This window comes from Spea bombifrons, chromosome 3 (genome assembly GCF_027358695.1).
Source record: "Spea bombifrons isolate aSpeBom1 chromosome 3, aSpeBom1.2.pri, whole genome shotgun sequence".
NCBI classification, from domain to species: Eukaryota; Metazoa; Chordata; class Amphibia; order Anura; family Pelobatidae; genus Spea; species Spea bombifrons.
Window position 1 is genome coordinate 90,691,988 of NC_071089.1, and position 21,541 is coordinate 90,713,528.

A 21,541-nucleotide genomic window follows, 5' to 3' on the forward strand; every position below is an offset into this window, starting at 1 on the left:
CACAGAACAAAGGGCTGATCCCTGCATAATTCATGGTTGAGTTGACGCAGTGGTTTTCAGGATATATCACTGATTTAACTATGTATAAGACAGGGCTAACCAAATCCTTCTTGCCTGCATTGGGTCACTGGGTTCAGCCCTTTGAAATGCATAGTGAAGTCAGTGAGTAGGGCTGAAAGTGAATAATATGTATGATGCTAAGGTAGATTGAAACAAAAATGGAACACGGAGTTAGAGTTGAATGAGGAATGTTGGTCTCAGATGGAAAAATGCATGAGTGGAAGACATGAAATAGCGTGTCGAAGGAAGTGGTTGAGATACGTTAGATAGCATAACAAGCTGAATTACATTTAGTTATCTAGTTTACAAGTAGCCAGTAACGAGCTCTCCATTTTTTTCTGAATGATTTGTACAGTTCAGCGGAATGTGATGATGCTATATACATCAATAAAAATTAAAATATTGTTACTAAACTAATGTTTTTAGTTAATTGCTGAAGAGTGTACAAGATTCAACTCTTGGATGATAGCTGTATTTCAGGAACTACAAACTGAAGTTCTTCAACAGTCGGATAAATTCTACAAAAGTAACTGACAGTTATTGACAGGAGGCATTTTTCCTTTCAACAATACACCTTCATTATGTTTTGTTCCTATACTCTTTATTGGTTTCATATGGTAATGTAGGTTGCAGATAACTAAATGATATCTGCTAGGAATATTGTAGGTGAGGTATCCAATCCATTATACCCGGTTATAGACCGGCTTCCCTTGAGTGAGTTCTTGTTATTAGTATAATAAGCAAGAGCATTATAAACAGACTCATCAAGGTTTACCCAAAGTAGATCCCAGGGCAGAGTGCTGATTAAAGAAATGAGCAAAGTAACTTTAAAGCAGATGTCAAGAATAAACACTTGATCACAAGAGACCGATAATCTGAAACGCAGATGAAATAAATTAATCACAAGGGTCCAGGATGAGGTACAACCATTCTGTAGAGATAGATACTAAAATGTTAACTACCAAATGAGAATGTTCTGCAGACTAAACACAAAAGCGGGAAGAGCGAGCTATACTATGAATGACATACTTACCAGTATGTGCTGCAATTTAAATATTTAGTTTCAAGTGTCTGCTGTATTGACTACTTGTACCTCAACTTCACACTTAAAGTTTAAAATAAGGCCTCTCATTACATCCTAATTTTTTTCCCACTAAAATGCATTAGTGACTTTAATTACATGCATATTACTGTGATTTCTGTTTAAGTTCGGGGCTCAACCAACAAACACTGCAGAGATGACCCTGATGCTCCTGTTCATAGAATTCTGGACTAAGAACAAATTTACAAAAGTAGCTATCTTTTTTAACTTTAACTTAGCCAGCAGCACCTCCACTACTCCTTTCATACTTTATTCACATATCTGGTAACTTTTGAGATTCATCTCCCCAGAGCTTCCCTTTCAGTGATCCCGTCAACGTCAGTGAGCTTTCCCGCTGACAATGGCACACTGGCACGCCCCATTTAAAGGGGGGAATGGGCAGGGAGTGCCAGGACCCCGCGACCAGGAGGATTTAGGTGTCAACCCAGAGGATTCGGGTGTTGACTGGGAGGATTTGGGTGTCGGCCCAGAGAACTGGAGAAGCAGCGTTTGTCCCGGAATCTCCAGGAGAAACCTGGAGAGTTCCCAGGTACTGTATGTTTATTCCTCTTTCAGCCTTCTCTCCATGTCTTCTTCTGCTTGGCATCTATATCCATGCAGGGCCACATGACAGAGGATAATAAAGAGTGTATTATATTCCGCTTTACATTTTAATGTCCCACTCAATGATCCTTCTAATTTTTTGTAGTTGGTGTGCACAGAAATCTTATACTGTGCAATTTTTTTCCTGTAACAAAAGTATGTGCGCACTGAATGCTTGGGCAAATGTAAGCCGGCACTATGATTAAGCTTAGTGGCGAAATGCATGAGAAATGCTTTCCTCATGCTGAATTGATTTTATGGATTTCTGAATAAAGATGGATATTTTTACTTCATCGGGTCTCCTGTGAATTTGTCTCGATATATGAGAATGAGGTGCGCTGATAAAACTCTCCTTTTTATATGCTGAAATTTGATGGTGGGAAACGCTGTTGGCAGTTGTATTCATACATAAACTAAGGTTGCTGTTAACCGATATGTAGATGGATTACTCCATTATTCTGATCATATCAGAATGCATACAGGTTAATAAAACTATATTGTCATGTTTTAATATAATACAAATATAAATGGAATTTATGAGTTTCGTATTTAGTTAAGATTGCATTCTATATGATGTCATATCTGGCAGAGGCACAGAGTAGAACCGTACAGCAGACTGCCAGACTCAGAGGACAGGGAAGTGAGTGGAGAAATATGTTAGTAGCCTTTTGTGGTCACATGAATTTCCATTGTGTGCTGGTTGCAACATGGATGTGCACATGCACAGCTTAGAGGGAGCATTGGTCCCACTTAGCTTGATTGCACAGTGTGCAAATAGTTTTCTTAAAACACAAGTATGGTCTTATGTTGGGCAGACTGGATGGGCCAAATGGTTCTTATCTGCCGTCACTTTCTATGTTTCTATGGTCCAGGTGCTACGGGGGGACACAGGGTTGTCTACTGTATATACCTGGGGGACCAGGTGCGACACATTGCCAGGACCAGCGGCAGTTTTAATTAAGTATAGGGGCTGATCCTATAACCCCCATTTAGCCGACATGTATAATAAAACAGGGAGGCTAAAAGTCCACCAGCATATACGTGCTTTGGCAAGCAGGAGATGTGTACTGTGACGGGACTGACTCATACCTAGACTCCCCATAGCCAACAGTAATACAAGACTTCAATCGTCAGGTGAAGCTAGCGTTGAAGACAGCAGGAAACACCGCTCCTCAGGAACCTTGGTGGCACTGGAGCATAGCAATACAGTGCTTTACTGTCCAGACAAGGACAGCACTGAGACTTACCCCAATAACAAGACAGAACTCGTATTGAGATAAAACAGGAACTGACTTTATTGGGAACAGCACAGACTTTTTACACACACAACAAATTTGGAATATAAACCCATCAACAGCCTGGTGCCTCCATACAGTTCTATGACCAGCAATGCCTACCCGACAAAGAGTCACTATTTTGGGGTGATCCTAAGGGAGCGCCGTCAATCCCGGGGGAAGCAATGGAGAGCTTGATCTGACGTCAGGACCCTGAGCCACAGCGTCTGAAATGTCCCTGAGAATAGTCCATGCGGTAGTCATGCCAGAGTTCCATAGCCGCAGCTGGATAAACCCCGGTCATAAAGATGGGTAATAAAACCAGGGCTCCCAAATTAGCTCCTTTTCTGTAACCATCTCTGAGAGTCGGCCACTGGGAGCATAGTGTGACCTCAAAAGAGTGACATGGTGGGACAATGGATGTCCATAGCGACGCAGTTCCAATTGTCGGCGGGCATCACCCAGCTGCCTTACAGTTCCATGGGCAGGCAGGTAAGGAGTAACCTACCCCCATGTGTCATCAGCCTCAGGGGGTTACTGTGACATGTAAGACTAAACTTATCTCTAGCAAAGTTTTAAGAGCTGGTTGTGAGGAAAGACACTAATATTAAAGTCCATGTGATAGCTGAAGTATGCCATTAATATGAATTTAAACATATTTACATCAAGTCTTAAAATCCATTCCTCATGAAATCCATTCCTCCATGAAAAAAATGGAGAGCTCGTTACTGGCTACTTGTAAACTAGATAACTGAATGTAATTGTTATGCTATCTAACGTATCTCAATGCCATATTAAAGTCATTTGAATGTCATTTGAATTCAATTAGGAAATGTTTAGTTCCCCAGCCCTTCATCACAAGTATCCTAAAGCTAGACATTGTTTTCTTAGAATGTATGCTGGATCCCCTTTTTATTTGGAACTTCAATGTAATATATAGTTATTTATTTTCTGCCTGAATACCAGCCATAAATATGTGTGATTGGTGAGACAGTCAAGCTTAATATTCCAATCTCCTCATATTAATATTTTCTTTGACAGTACAATACCCAGGTTAAGACTATTATTATTACATCCTTCCTCTAACAGACAGACTGTACAAAGAAAGGGACTTGTAATCCAATGTCTATACTAAAAACCCCTTCATATTGTTGTAAATCTTTCCTGCGGCTCAGTAATGGATATGGTTGGAATGACAGTGAGGAGACGTTATCAAGCATTAGGGCAACACACTTCCATTGCGCAATTTCTCAAATTTATGTTCAACTGGAGCTTATTACGATCCCATTAACTGTTTTATTTCAGGGCAATTAAATGAAAGTAAAATATAAAATGCTGTCGACAATACTGTACCCATCGGAACTGTAAAAATAACTAGGATGTGATACCCAACATTTTAAAACCACTGAATGTTTGCAATTATTATGCCTTAAGACAATTACAAAGTTAATGACCGACCTAGAATTTTACTAAGATGCTCTTTTTTTCAGTGGGGCATGACCACAGACTCCACAGTAAGATTGAACATTTAATGAACAGTTAGCTTTAAATCAGGACTATAAAAGAAGATCCGTAAAGCTGTAAAACACTCGCAGGTAAGCAAAAAATAAAAACAGATTCTGCAATGGGATTTAAGTAAGTTTTGCTAACCCTATAAAGAATATTGTGCAAAACATCTGAGGTTTTAAAAAAAAAAAAATATTTATATAGCATTATTATTATTATTAATATTATTATGTGAGACCTGCAAAGACTTTCTTTAATGAGTCCTCTGTGATCAGGTGCCCTAGATTAGCACTTGCCTAAAACAAATCCTGTAATAATCCATATTATGTAACAACAATGCACATGAAAACATAAAATAGATGTGTTATTACATATACTGTATCTATCTATCTATCTATCTATCTATCTATCTATCTATCTATCTATCTATCTATATAATATTTCCCTGCTGGATGGTATACTAGATTATATACATGTCTGTATAGAGCTACAATTAAGGGAGAGTACTCATGTTTTCTATGCTTTTAATATTTTGAAAGATTCAGCTTGGCAATTATTTCTTCATTGAAATTTTAGCTGTGCATTGCCATGTAACATTCACTGGAGGGAGTGTAAATATAACCGTCTTCCAACATATAATTTAGAAACGTCTTATAACACAACACATGCAATTGAGACAATATCCCAGTTTCTCAGAGTCCCTGAGGTTCTCTGGAGGATGCCTATTAATTCCTTCATAATCAGGGTTTGTGGGACAATGCAATGCAAAAAGCATTGACACAGTTTATAAAGCACACTTTCCCTTCATTAACACTGCCATATTAAAGTAAAATGTGGCTTTGAGGAATGCTTTTACCTGAAAATGTAAAGTATTACAAAATCTATTAACGAAAAAACAAAGAACACACATTTTTTCGCCTTTAACATAGGATTTAAACACCTCCAAGAATGTGAGCTTAATCTATGTGTATCAATTTTGCAAATGTTTGATGCCTAGCAGAGCTAGACAAAAAAATATATTCACAATCATGGATGCATGTAGGAACAGGTAGTTTCCTGTTGTCATGGTGATGTCAGGGTGTACGCACTTCTAGCAGCGGCACTCCACTAGTGGTCACATGATTCTATGCCCATGTGCTGAAATGCTGGCACAAGGTTTTTTGGAGATGGGTAATTTTTGTTTATTCTGATTACCTTGGTCTTCCTTTTAAGGCTCTGGCCTTTTGTACACATAACTGGATATGTATGATGGGTGTTTTGTTTCCTTAGAACGTGAATTTTTTCAAAGCCCCACTTGACCTTGATCTGCCCCAGGCGCACCCTCAGCTATAATGACCCAAACTCAACCCACTGACCCACCTCACAAATACACACAAATGCACTCATACCAACCACACATGACCCTGATGTAAAGTCAAACACTCTGACCACACAATCATACTGCCCCTTACATACAAATCCTGCTAAGACTACGGTAATACAAAAGCTACACTAAATCAAATGATGTATTCAAGCATACAGATCCTAGGATGTCTGAAAAGGTAAATAATAACACTTGGCCAAAAGGAAACACGGTACCAAAAATACATAGTTGATATGTATACAGGAGTAAATGCCTAATAAGACAGAATATGAATTAGCAAAATTACTCGCAGATCTGGCAAATTAGTGTAATTAAGATTAAATGCCCTACTATCCTACAAGGAGCATGCCTCAAGATGGTGGCTCGCAGAGAACTTGTGGTGTTACAGGAGAGCTAGACGCGCGCTCATGCATAGATTTCACACATCTCAACCCCACACATCATCAGGCACACACCACCATCAGCCACACAGATCCATTATCAGCCTACTTTTCTCTCTGAGACATTCCCTCCTTCATCCTTCTGAGTTACCTTGCTGTTAGCAAAGGATCAGCCAAGCAGCTGCTACCCAAATATTCATAGAAGAGTGATCAGAGACTTACAAATAATCTGCCATTGATACCCTTACAAGTCTGCTGTGACATTGCGAGTATAAAGCGTTTGCTATATTATTGTTAGTAGGATTTATGCCTAAAGTGTGATTTCCTTGAAATACGTTATATATAATTATGTATGAATTAAGATGTAAGTTCCTATTAAATGTATACTGAACGCCAAAAATACTACTAAAGTCAGTTAAGATTGAATTTGGCCAAAGTTGTTATTGCTGAGGTCATATCAAGGATAGCAAAAACGTAAAGTTCAATGAATATACCACAAAGGGGTCAGAATGGTTCAGCAGGTGGGAAGACAAAGGATCCCCATCTGCACAGCACTACAGCTTTAATGAAGTTCCAAAAGAAGTGCTTATTTAACCTGCTGTGCCTAAGCCACCTGTGTTGACAAACTGGAATATTAAAAAAGAACAAAACTAATTGTTAATAATGCTATGCCACCTGTGTTGAACAAATTGGAATGCCAGATGTTTCTTATCACTCATTTCTAATATTCCATTTTGCAGTTTTGTTTCTATAAAGGCAGAAGATGCCGATCAGTTTGTGTTTTTTTAAAGGCAGCTTGTCGGTTTAAAATAAATATTTATAATATATCTTTTCATACGCATCGTATACTATTAATGACACTATCCTAGAATTTGCGAACCCTACTACCAGCAGAAGAAACTATAAATTATAGCGCAAAATACACTTTAAAAAAAGTATCTTGTAACAACTATATTGATTCAGACAGCAATTACTATCCATCTTGGATTAAACATGTGCCATTTGGACAGTTTAGTGTTGTATTATGAGAAACTGCTCACAACAGGAATATTTCTTTAAATAGTCTAAGCTACTTATAAAAACATCATGAGGGAAGGTTTTTCTAAACATTTTTCAAAGCATTTAAAAAATCATACGGTATCTATATATATATATATATATATATATATATCTATATATATATATATATATATATATACAGCATATACATAAAATAATGTGTGTGTCCATGAATATAACAGGATGGTGGGTGTTACAGTTCCAGTTCATGTACCTGCAAGAACTGGAGCTGTCCCTGCTCTGGGGATAAGTAAGTCAAGGTCAAACTGCACTCATCCTATGCAGAGATATGATGTTTGACAGGGAAATGACCGATCATCAAGCACTCAATGAACACACACGGATTCTGGATTTTAAAGGTCACAGAGTTATTAAACACCTGCGACATACGTAAACATAAACATAAGCGTCAAATATGTAAACATATACTCATAATCCACAAAAAAATATCTTATATAAAAAACATTCATCGTTATCTTGGAATTGTTGGAATATTTTTGCACTCAAGGCGCAGAAAATATCATCTGTCCCTGTGAGTGCAATATTGTGTAGTGGGGGTTTCTTTACTTTTATACCACACTATTGTTTTGTCTTTATGTACTTTTCATGTTATTCCCGGATTTAAAATTCTGAAAAGAGGTGTATTGCAGAAGACCTGTATTTGTGAAAGGTTGTATTCCCTCTTTATATATATATATATATATATATTTTTCTACACCATTTGGTGGGGACTTTATAATTTCTTATTTTTATTTTGGTTTTTTGAGCACACTTTTACGCTTTTTTTTCACTATATATACTTATAATCCACAATTAGCTTCAGCTAATAATATCATCCTTAAGTGCATACCGAAAAGAATATCCTAGTTTACTAGCATGGGGTCCCTTGGGAATGCTTCTGTAGGCGTAAACAATGTTAAGAGCGCTTACCGGCATCCTACATGCACGGTAGTGAAACCCATGGGGAATCCTCCATGTAGCTGTCTGACTAATGCCACCCGAGTTGCCATACCTCAGATGACCAGCTCCGGCACGGATGCAAGACCCTGAGGGACCCCCTGCCAAGACAAGAAACAAACAAAAATAAGGGAGGGCGGGCAGAAACTTCACTTTGAGTAGAAATAAATACCCCAGGGAGGGATGACACCAAACATTAGCATACTGCCCTAACAGAGGGTCACCACAGACAAGTGATGGATTGGGTGATTTACAGCCAGCCCAGTCATGCTCGCCCTACGTGTATGTCCCCTCCAGGCCAATAATTCCCTAAAGGTCTGCTATAAGATCTGGTTTCCAGAGCCTATGATCCAAACCTGGAGAGTTCTCTGGTAGTTTCACACTAGCTATGGATCTACCTGTTGGCTACCCCTTGTATAAGAATTGAATGCAACATTCACTATAAAGGTTTTCCTCTATTAACTGCTTTCACATAGAAGTGTTCACCATGAAAGCAAGAAAAGTGGCTATATGCCCCTACTAATATGTATTAGCAAAATAACACATACCTAAAAAGATGAGGTGACCAAACTTTGTTAAAAACCAACAAACAATTACCGGTAAATTGGATTTGTGGTCAATGCAAATTTGCATTTTTTGAACTGAACATTTAAGGAATGTCATACAGCTGCAGTATTATTAGCAAAGTTTAAGCACATATTGTTTTAAACTCTGTAGTAGATCTCAGCAGAGGACACTGCCAGCCAAGTTGATAAACAAAAAGATAGGATTTTTTAGTAAATAAATGCAGGCTCTTGCAACAAACCTATATGTTCTTTTTGGTATAAAACAAACAAACAAACAAACAAACAAAAACAAACAGTCAATATGCTAATGCAGTCCAAACAACTCAAAATCTACCTGCTAGAGATGGTAAAAGTCAAACCCAAGGCACCTCTTAGTAACAGGAAATCACATTGGTTATTTAATGACCTTTGCTAGACATTAAACAATGGTTGGGGCCAAATACCATCTCATCAACCAAACATTGCTATCTTTCACGATACGTAACCATTTAAGGGGAACATACTCAGTTACAAGGGAGAAATTGGCCCTTAAGGCCTCAATGGCCCAGTTAATGGCATGGTTCTTTTTCTCTATATTACGGAGTGCCTGTTCTCCTTAAGGAACGGCACAGGATGTCCCCCATCCTCAAACTGTTGGGACAAAACTGCTCACAGACCCACATATGAGCCATCTGTCTGTAACACGAAGGGTTAATTAAAATCAAGGCTTCTTAAGGCTGTTAATACATTGTTTTATCCAGTGATGCATTTAGGTTTTGTGCTGCTCTAGGACTGACTAAACACACACAGCCCTAATCTTCATTTGCCCAACCCCCTTCCTACCCAGGCCTTACTTTTTCTTGTTAGAAACCACGCTCAGAAATCACGCAGGGGTTTCTTCCTCTTCCTCCTCCTGCTCTTGAACTCTACGGTGGGTGCAGCATTAGTGTTGAGCGCCCAGCATCTGTAACCAAGAGTAGCAGGACCTCCCGCTTGCTTGATTTTGGTACCATGACGATCTCGTGCAGGTAGCATGTCCACAATCTGCTTCCCCGCTACCTTGACCTGTTTTTCACCCTGGACTGGCTTTATTTACTCTGGAATCGTAATTTGCTGATTACTCCTTAGTTGGTTCACTCCTGTACTGTTTCAGAGCTGTTTTGGTGACCTTATTCATTTTCACGGGCTAGTATTGACCTTCCTCTTCTTTACACGATTTGGCCTAATGTTGCCTCCCTGATATTGACCTGGCTATGATTTAACCTTGCATACTGTCTAGTGATTTGGATTTGGTTGCTGTTCCTGGTTCCTGACCTCCCAAAGGACACTTATCCACCAAGCTGCCCGTACTGACTATCTCTATGTCAGGTGATCCTTCTGCATTCATTACAATAGTCCACCTCTGTAGGGGTGTACACACAGGGTGGGCTCCCATTACCCTGAGTACACCACAGAACTTTGCTGTTCCTCAGTGTCTGCCCCTCTATCATGCTATAAATGTTCAGTATGTCAATATTTCAATATTCAGTATTGTACCTTGTAGTAAGCGGTGTAACCCCGCTTACAGTAAGCAGTATCTATCCCGCTACCCCTTGACAAAAAAAAACTAAAAAGTTATGTTCTTTGTCAGAATCAGGTAATTACCAATAACAGATGCAGAGTAAACATGTATGTGGCCACACAATCCTGATGGCCCAACACACAGGGTGGTTACTCTACATCTGTTTCTGTGTCTCTGCTCTTGCACAGTGACTCCTGCAATACCATCATCGGGTGCTCTGGGTTATTACAGTTGTCTGTATGGACCCAGTACGTGACAGGTAAGCTGAATTAGAGTGCAAGCTTAAGTGGCAAAATTAATTACATTAGAGTGCTAGCTTAATTGGCAAAATGAATTAAATTAGAGTGCAAGCTTAATTGGCAAAATTAATTACATTACAGTGTGAGCTTTATTGATGAACTGAATTACATTAGAGCGTGAGCTGTATTTAAGATTGCGAATGAAGAATAATTTTCACTATATGCCATAATGGATGTGGGGTAGTTTTGGTGGGGAAAGGCATTTAATTCTTGGACCCAGGCACCACCTCTACCAAATCTGCTATGCAGTCTATCCCTGGATATTCTGGAGACCTAACAACGGCCCTCTTGGCTACATTATAGTCTCCTGCAATACTGGACACTAGCAAGCTGGACAGAAGCCTATAGGCTCTGTTTGATTGAGTACCATGTGATTCAGGCATTAAACCAGTCACACTAAATCTTGTACATAAGGCTCTCTCATGGAAATGCAGTCCTATTAATATTTTTAATGTCGCAAATATGGTCAGTCTTCTTCCAACCACTCATTACACTTCTGTGAAGTTTAGCACTAATATATAACATCATATCCCAGAGCTCCATTTCTCACACCTGTAGAGAACACGAGCATCAGGAAGAATAGGAGCCCTGAATGCCCCTTCCTAGGGGGAAAGGGGGCCCCTATGTTCTCCTTGTCCCAGGTCCAACAAACACTGAGGGACAGTATGAAGTGTGTGCTGGGTTGTATATGATGTCATGACTAGTAAATGTATCACAGACTCTCTTTTTGGGACCACTGAGCTTTCATATCAGCAAAGTGATCTGAAGAAAATCTAGACTCAAGCTTTTTGGATGTAGTAGTTAACATTATGAGCGCTGGTATTTAGTCAGAGAGTCACAGAGTATACCTTCTATCAATTCTACTGCTTCCTCCTTTAAGGCATAACAAAATGGAAGAGATATCCGTATTAAAATGAAAGGCATTACATGACGTCTTCATTTCACAAAAATGATTCGTTGATATAAACAAATAACCCTTTAAACCTAAGAGGTAGTGCTACTGAGTGACATAGACTGGTCATTGTGAAGGGGTATTAGCATCTTGCATTTTAGTAATTGCATGTATGGATGTGAAGCGTAGGCTTTTCAGTGGGCATTTGATAGTTCACTAAACACTAGTGGTTGCAGAGGAAGTATATTACATTATAGACACCATAGTAATTCAAGATATTCACGCTGAACTCTCAAGGAAAGTAACATAAGAAACTCCTATGAATAGAAATGAAATAATAAATTTGGGAACATAAAGGAAATTATTATAATAGTGGAACATTTGGTATCTAACAAAACTGCTACGATTGTAAAAACATATCTGCAAGTAATTCTTTTAGGTATCAATTCTTGGCTGAAAGAAGATTAAATTATTTTTGTGGTATACAATAATACTTTGTAACACATATTGTCAGTAAATCAGAGATTCGTTAAGAAGTATGACCCAGGACAGTGGCATTTCTCTAAGTAGAATAAAGGAATGAAACATAAAAGAATCACAACTAGAAAGAAGGCCCAATAATATATATATATATTTTTTTTTAACGTTTGTGAGGAGTTATTGATGTGACATTTTTAGATATCTACCAAGGTTCTGCGCGATGAAACTATGTGAAGATCAGAGAACTGCAAAGGCAATAGGAGCATATTAGGATTGAATAGTTTGCCTCAATATAGAATTTATCTTTGAAGCCTGAGCTCTACTTTGATTGTAAATCTTCTCTTTTTTTATGGGGTTGATTTTAAACAGTTTGTGTCACTTAGAGAGGACAATTTCTTTCCGTTGGCTAGAAAAGATAGAATAACATTGTACGACTAATTTAAAGAGGATTTTTATGTGCAAGACAATAGACATAGAGGCGATGCACAATTATTTTTCCCGAGTCTCTCTGCAAGTCTATTATAGTGCATGTCTAGACTTAGTTAAGATTTATTCCAACATATTTTATGATCAGGAATTGATTTATTAAAGGGAAACAAGTTTTATTCTATGAAAAGAAAAAAATAAGTTTGTATTTGGCCCAGCATAGAATTACATAGTATATGCAGAATGCCTTCTTGGCTGGTCTGAACCTCGGAATAAATGGAAAATTGGGAATTCTATTCTTTTTTGCCGTTTACCGATTGTAAGATGAAGGTATCGGGGCTTCTATATCTTGTACTTGTTACTCTTTGAGACAACCTGAATTTGTCTTCTGCACATAGAGCTGTTTTGGACTGGAAACACATAACCATGTAAATCAGGCACTTAAAATCTTGAAATTGTACCATGGAGACTCTAGGGGACTCTAGGGGACTCTAGGGGACCAGAGTGACAACTCCGGCCACTTTATTTTTTTTTGTTCAGAAAGGGCCCTGCCTGGTCCAGTCAGAAGGGTTCTTTCTAAACAATTTTGATCTATATGGGTCACATTACATCACCCCACAATGTGCAAGCAGCGGACCAAAATCTGCGTATAAGTTATATAAGCATGGATGTCTGTGTATAAGTGCATGTGGGCATAGATGCGTATGTTTCTATGTATGTGAGCACGGATGTCTATGTATAAGTGTATGTGAGCATGGATGTCTATGTATAAGTGTGTTTGAGCATGGATGTGTAAGGGTAAGTGTGTGTAAGCATAGATTTGTATTTGTATGTGTTTTTGTCTAAGAGGTGTGAGATGGAGTGTGTGCTAACATGAGTGGTGTGAGAAAGACTGTATTAGAATGAGTGTATACTTGTGTTTTAGTGAGTATGAGTGAGTGTTAGCATGTGTCAATTTGTGTAAGTGTGTTTACATATGTGTGCCAGATTGCGTGTTGGAGGGGTGATGGCACAGGCAAGCTGTTTGAGGGCAAAGATGGCACAGATAAGCTGTTTTGGAGCACTGCTACCTGCGGCAAAGATGGCACTGTTAAGCTGCTTGAGTGCAAATGTGGCAATATGGGACATGTTGCTTGGTGAAGTTGGGGGCCCTGGTGTCATTTTTCCATGGGGCCCTGTGATTCCTAGTTGTGCTCCTGACATGATAAAACATTGAAAGGCATTACTTCCCTTATTTTTTTAGCAGTGACATGACACCATTTGCAGTTTTCACAAAGCTTGTGTTCAGTATATAAATTCCTATATTTTATTCTGTAAGTCTATTAAAATATGGGAGAAATCACCTTGGAATAATTTTTTGTTTAAAACAATTAAACTTTCATGTTGAATGTTTGTCCCAGCAGTTTTCCATTTCTTTTGTCTCCTGCATGTCATTGAATTAGTAACTGTCTTCCACATAAACGTTATTAGGTGCCGAAACAATGTACATCTTTAGGACACTATCTGCAACACTTTGTGTAACAATATGGGACAACTTGCATTTTGAAGTATTATTATAAATTACAATTTTGGGCTGTCTGGGCTTCTTGTAATTTTATGTGATCCTTTCCGGCAAGTGGTGAATGTTTTTTGTTATGGAAATAATAAAACTTATTTCAATCTTGCTGAATTGTAGACTTCAGAGCTGCTAGTATGGGATTATTCCAAACAAATATAAAGCCAGAGTGGTGCAGAACCACTAGAAATACTTAAATAAAACATAAAACTATCATAGTGTAGTATATTAATCAAATAAAAATAAATATAAATCACAAACACGATGTGCTAGCAAAGCCTTTCAAACAGCAGATGGGGACAAATCTTCTTAGAGATAGTCTTTAATAAAATGTAAAGAAATATATAGTGCAGGATCAATTATACACGGAAAGCCCCCTCAATATTGGAGTCACTCACAAGATTTTGGAAAAAAAAGAAGACAATCGGCAGTATGAGCAGTATACCATCTGATAAAGCTGTGACCTGATCCGCAGAAACACCTTATGTGGCTGTGAATAAGCGTATCCAATTTTTTTATTTGCTGTTTTCTATTGCTGTATGATGGATTCTATTACTTTGGATATTGCCATCAATGTATTTCATATTAAATTAAGGGTGCAATAACATCTTGTGAGTGACTCCAATATAGGGGAGACCTTCCACGTATAACTGATCCTGCACTATATGTGCACTTTTGTTCTATATATTTTTTTAAATTGGATGTAAAGGGAAAAGGAGAGGAGAAGTGGGAGAGAGAAAATGTGTGTAAATGTGTGTGTGTGTTGTGTTAGTGTGAGTGCTGTTATTGTGAAGTGGATGCTTCTAAGAGTAACAGGGGCCTGTCAAGTGCTAAAGCGTGTAAAAACTGCATGTCCTCTGTACCATTATTCACTACAGAGTTCCAAACTGCCTCTGGAAGAAACATCAGCACAAGCACTGCATGTAGGAGCTTCATGAAATGGATTTCCATCGCCAAACAGATGCACACCAGCCAAAGACCACTATGCACAATGCCAAGAGTTGGCTAGAGCTCTGGAGCAGTGGAACTGTGTTCCCTAATGGTGAGTTATACTTCACTGAAAGTCTGATGGATGAATCTGGGTTTGGTGGATGCTATTATTATTATTATTATTTTATTATTATTTTATTTATATAGCGCCAACAGTTTACGCAGCACTTAATACAATACATAAATTCAAGGGGTATGAAAAGACAAGAATTGACAGACTAAGACAAACCGATACATTAGGTGGGGAGAGCCCTGCTCGCAAGCTTACAATAGGAAAAGGGTACCTATGGAATGCATAATCCCTGCTATAAAGTTTGGTGGAGGAGGGATAATGGTCTATGGACTGTTTTCTTAGAGCTTGGGCTAGGACTTTTAGTTTTGGGTAATGTTAATGGTATAACATATAGACATTTTAGACATTTTAGTATGCTTCCAACTTTGTGACACCAGTTTAAGGTAGACCCTTTTCTGTTCCAGCATGACTGTTCCCCTGTGCATAAAGCAAGGTCCATAAAGACATGGTTTGATGAGTTTGGGACTGAGAAACTTAAGTGGCCTGCACACAGCATTGACCCTAACCCCACTAAACACACTTGAGATGATTTAAAACGTGCATTGTGAGACAGGCGTTCTCATCCAATATCACAGATAAATCATATTCAAGACAAGCCGTGTTCAGCAATGGTTAAACAGGGTAAATCGTGGTGAAGCCAAGCCGGGTTCAGCGACGGGTTAAACAGGTACAACCTCACGCTAGCCAAAATGCACTAGGCACTATCACAGGCACTGTAGGAATGTCCACATTAGGTGTAAATAGTGTTCAAAACCCTGCCTCTGGGGTTGAAACGAGGTGTGGAACGCAAAAGTTGTCTGTGCCTTTAAGAACGGCTGTACAGAACCCGAGATCTCCTTATTTTGTGCACGCACCATCTGAATAATAGCGGCCAACTTGGAAGCTGCATGTGTCTTCGGACGGCAGGGTGGGACCGAAGGATTTCATCTGGCAGCGGCGGAGAAAGAAGTGTAGTGACGTCCACGTACTCTTGGTCATATAGTGTATGTAGGTTTAAGTGTATGGTTTTAGAGTGAGTGTGTGTTATGTGGGATTGGAAAGTTGGTGTGTATTAGTGCATGGTGTTAGCCTTTTTACTATATGGCGTCACACGTGGTGTATGTGTTACTGTATGGTGTTAGCATCTTTGTATGAGTATATGGTTTGCGGGGCCTTATGAAGTTAGAATGTATATTAAGGTATGTTAATGTGAGTGTGTGACAGCATATAGTGTCAGATTATGGATGTTAGATTTTGGTTTTAGCATTTTGATCTTATATGATTTTAGTATTAGTGTGTGTCAGTATATGGTGTTAGAGGGTCAGGGGTAAGCCTAGGGTTAGTAGCACTTGGGAGGGGAAAGAGAGAGGAAAAGTGTTTGTGTGTGCATGTATGTATAAGTGTATGATGTTATAGTAAGTGTGTGAGTGTTAGTGAATGGTGTTAGAGTGAGTGTGTATTAGAGTAAGTTTGCCTGTGTGCTTAAGTTACATGGAGGTGAAGGCACCGAGGAATACTGCATCCAGGTGCACTAACCCTAGGCTCACCCATATACCTTCTTAGTCCACATACCACCCACTGCTGGGTTCCAGGATATAACGTCTTGTCCCAGTGCGCTTCAACAGCAGGGGCCCAACTTGAAGGAAAGTGTGGACAGTGTTTTTCAACTCATAAAGGGACAATTATATGTAAGGAAAAATACTTTATTCGTTTCCTATATGCATTTCTCAATTATGTAATTTATCAACAGTGTAATATTTTTAGTATTCCACACTGGTAGCAAAAGAATCAAGGAGTAGTGAGTATTCAATGATGTTTATTGTAACAGTTATGCAATATAATGGTACTTGATCAGCAAGCAGGTTCAGTAACAGACTCTGTTAAATACAGAGTTAATTGGGCTTATAACATAGAAGAAAAGTCCAGATAGTGAGCCCAGAGTAGAGTTGTAATACCTTTGGACAACGACAGGGGGAGCCCTGGTATCTGTGGCTCAGAAGAGCTGTAGTGCAGTATTGCAAGTGAGCCAGAAAGTAGCCAGGAGGCGGAACAAACGGAGCAGGTAAGTAGCACGTTTTAAACAGTCTCTTTAATGAGAAGGGGTGAACGGCGTAAAAGCTAAGCGGTCTGATAAAGGAGAATCCTTCAGGGCGGTACACAATCAGCAGAACAGGAGAGTAAACAGAGTAAACATGAAGTCCAGAGGTCTGTAAACGGGGAATCAGTCAGCACAGTAAAATAAGCGGTAGGCAATAGGGAAATCCTTACAACAGTCCAGGTCAGTAACGGAGAGGATGATGCAGGGAGCATCGTTCAGGACAAGGAGACGGTTAAGCAGAAAAGTCTTCAAGGAATACAGCTCCGGTCTGAGTGGTGGGGCCCTTCCTTGGATCACCTGTAGAGACAAGGTACGTGGCAGCACGTTTGTTAAGACAAATTGAAGTGTCCAGAATCACTCCCTAATGAGCTTTAAATAGGGAGTGATCTCATTAGGTAGTGATTAATTAAAGGAACAGTACCTATAATGTATAGAACATGACAAACAGTCTCAGAATAAGTCTCAGTAAAGACATGCTCTGAGCCATACTGATTATCACATTTCCTAAAATAAAAAAGAGAGTCTCTCTTTGTCCATCTGGAAAACCATGAGGTGCGTTTCTCCATCAAAACTATCACTTGCTAATTTCAAAAAATAAAATGACTCCACATGCAGTGGATCCCAGTTGGTCCTGTATGTTGTCTTCATACAAAACTAAACATTGCTGCACAAATAAAATTTAATTTAGATGACTTACTATCACATGTATCTATTATATGCAATTTTCCACAAAATTCTCCACAAAATTCCACGTTACCATGTTATAAAGCTAGAAACACCTAGATCAGGAAGTTTATTGTGTATAATGCCGTTACTGATCATTTTAGTCACACATGCAAGTATTAGGGTCAGCATATTTTTAGTTCTTCCTGGAATGTTTATATATATATATATATATATATATATATATATATATATATATATATATATATACATACAGATATACAGAGGTGGAAATAGACACTTACGTTGTCAGAGTGAAAACAGAATTCCATCATTTTATTGCTATTTCACCACTTCTCAAAATATCCTCACAGATCTATCGCTACTTCAGCAGAATGGTTACATAATGAAGTAATGGAAATACAACTTATACTTTCAAATGTCTTTTCCCAGGGATAATCTCCTTTTGATGAAAGAATATACAGAATGACATGTAGATCCAATATTTAAAGTAATTCTATGTCATCGAAATGGCAATATCAGGTAGGCCTGTCATTCATACTCATGCATTACTGCTGCATTAAAATGGTTTTCTATGAAACAAATCTCTTGTGGATAAATTTAAACCTGCCTAAAAGCAGCAATACATATGAAGATGTCTTCCTAATATGGGGTTATATTTTTTCTTACATGGCTTTCTAGATATGGAGGGATATTAATAATTGGGCCTTAAGGAGATGTCATACCTAAAACATAGGTTTGGCTTAACTGCTTCTAACACTGTGGTGATTTATTTAGTCTATATGGGACTGCAATTATCCCGACACGTACATTTATAGTTAAGTTTCTACATACGCACACAAATCTTAGAGAGTCATTACATCTTAATGTATTGATGAACAATTAAACAAATGCAAGGCGGGTGAATACAATATATACTTTTATTTTTAGTATATATTTTATAAAAAAATGTAAGGAAGCTTTGCCAAACACCAACTTACATCCACCAGGCAAGCCTAAAGACTTGTTTCTCCTACAGAAATCCTATAGTGCAAGGGATTCAGCGTAGGTATATCCAAATCAGTTTAAAAATCAGTTTTTTGCTCCAAATGTACTTTTATACATGGATCCCTTAGAGGTTGTGGCTTATTTCTTAACATTAAGTGGAGGGGGTCTCCCCGATAACATATTTTGAGTATAAAAATTCTTTAAATTCTATAATGTGATGTCATCTTGCCCAATCCTTCAAATGGGGGTGTGTTGTTGGTGGGGGCCTCTCACCCAGTTGGAGAATTAGACATAACCTGTATAAAAGTATAAAATGGCTGGGAGGGCTTCTGTAGATTATCGCTTTGCAATATTGGATAGTTACAAAGCAGATTTAAAACAGGAATGTCCACCAAAATGTTTCATTACTAATACTAAATTATTATATTTTTTAAATATAGTGTTATTTTCTTTTTATTCCATTTTCCTAGACAAGAGGCCCCATCTGACTCATGAAAGTCAATGGAGGAGTTGACTTTATTAGCTGAACAGCTCCATAGTGGCGTTTGAAGAAGGAAAGTCATCCAAAATATCAAGACTGCCAACAATGGCAAATACTTGTCTACAGATATAGTTTATTGGAACAATAGCAATTAATCCCCACTTTTCTTTAAGTATAAACTGCATTGCTGTGTGTAGCACTGTATGTGTGCAGCCTTTGTACTATCTCCAAATTTAGTTCACTTCAAAATAAAGTGTAAATGGAAATGGATAACTTGGCTGGTGGATTGTTTAGCCCCCCCCCCATAAATTAAAGACACGCCAAACATTTAATTCATAAGTGACTCAATAAACATTGAATAAATATTAATAAATATTAACACAGTGTTATACCATAAACATAATACATAATGCATTTCTTATAAAATAGCGCAAAATTAAAGCTAAACATCAGAAAAACAAGCAACCCAGGCACAGGCATACTGCTGCCGCATACTCCATTAGCACAGTGGCTACGAACTGCCATTACCGGGGCACTAAGCCCAGGAAGTGTTCTGTACTTACGCTACTGCACTATGCCGGGGCAAAAATTCTTAACTGAAAACGCCACAATTACCATATAATGAGGGAAAGGAGGGTGGGACTACTTTTCTTGTTATAAAAAGTCTGACAGGTAATTCCCTCAAGGGCTCCCCAATAAATAGCATCACTTCCTGCCATTCAGTGAGCCCCGCCCACCTTGTCTAAACACCAACCCCTTAATCTTTTCACCCCTTAATCTGTTGGTTTATGTTGCATCCAACCACAGTCATGTCCCCCTTTCCTGGGGCATTTTAACCCCTTCAGATTTTCTCCTATAACATAGCATAATACATATTTTTTTAGGAAAAACTCTTATTTTTCTTTTGCACTGCAAATTAGGTTTTCCTTAGAATTATTTTATGGATCACTTTTAATGAACTTTCTTAATGAAACCTTGCTATTTTTGGCAAAGTATATTACTTTTCTATGGCATTAGTTCAAGAACTACTTTCTGGTTCATATCACTGTAGTTTCACTGTATACTTTAATGTATTCATTTGTGGCTTTTGTATGTCCTATTTATCATTCCTTGATTTTTTTCCCCCTCTCTTATTTATTATTATAATGCTTGCCTGCCATTTTTAGACACAGCAACTTCATCCTATGGAGCAGTAGCCTAAAGCCAAATATATTCATCTCTCAAAATAAATACTCTATATATAGCATAATAGGCTGATGCCTTTAACAGAACGTAACAGATCATTTTGCCTTTTGTTGTGAATAGCAAAATGTTGAATTACATTAAAAAATTGTTGCTTTATGAAACGTCTCGACTGTCTATATTTTATAGGATATCGCTATAAACCACGCATGGACTGTAAATACATTGTGCTGTTTAAATTAAGTTTGGCTTCCTTGATACTACCATCCACTTCGTTGATGGCGTCAGAGGAACGTGCCTGGAAGGCCTTTGGTTATGTCAGTTCAGTGAAAGTATCTATTGATTTTCAATTGAATTTAAACAGTTTTCATGAGAATAGGTGAGATGTGGATAGATTTTTTTTACTGTGGTAGGTCCTAACAAGTGCCTGAAGCCATGATCTATATGTACTATCACAAAGCTTATGTTAGTCACAAATTGGCATCCTATTGTCATATAGATTTGTCAAATTGCTTTTCATGCTCTAATGTGTAATTTTCTTACTTAAATAATGTGGCAAAGGCAACGAAGAGCTCTTTAGAGATACTCAAACATTTAGTAAATTACTACATACTGTAGAACTGTAAAATTATGTTTTTTGACGTATGTGTGTATCTATATATATAGACATATTTTCTGTGCTATAAAGCCCTCTTAATGCTGGAATGAAGATAACTGTCATGAATACTACCACCTGAAAACATATTTTAAATAACTTTAGTCCGGCACACCGGACAAAAGTTTGGTGGAGACATTTGTCTGGTCAAGGCTGGATTACAGTTTAATTGGTGACCTGGTGCCTTTTGTTCTAATAAATCATGCCTCTTTAGCAGATAATGCTGTGAGGCATAGGAGAAATAGTAAACAATCCTATAATACACTATTGCTAAAATAACATTCTGACATAGTAGGGTACTAACATCCCCATGGCCAACCACCAACATTCCTAAATTTAGATAGCTATCCCGCCATGCCAATATTTCCTCC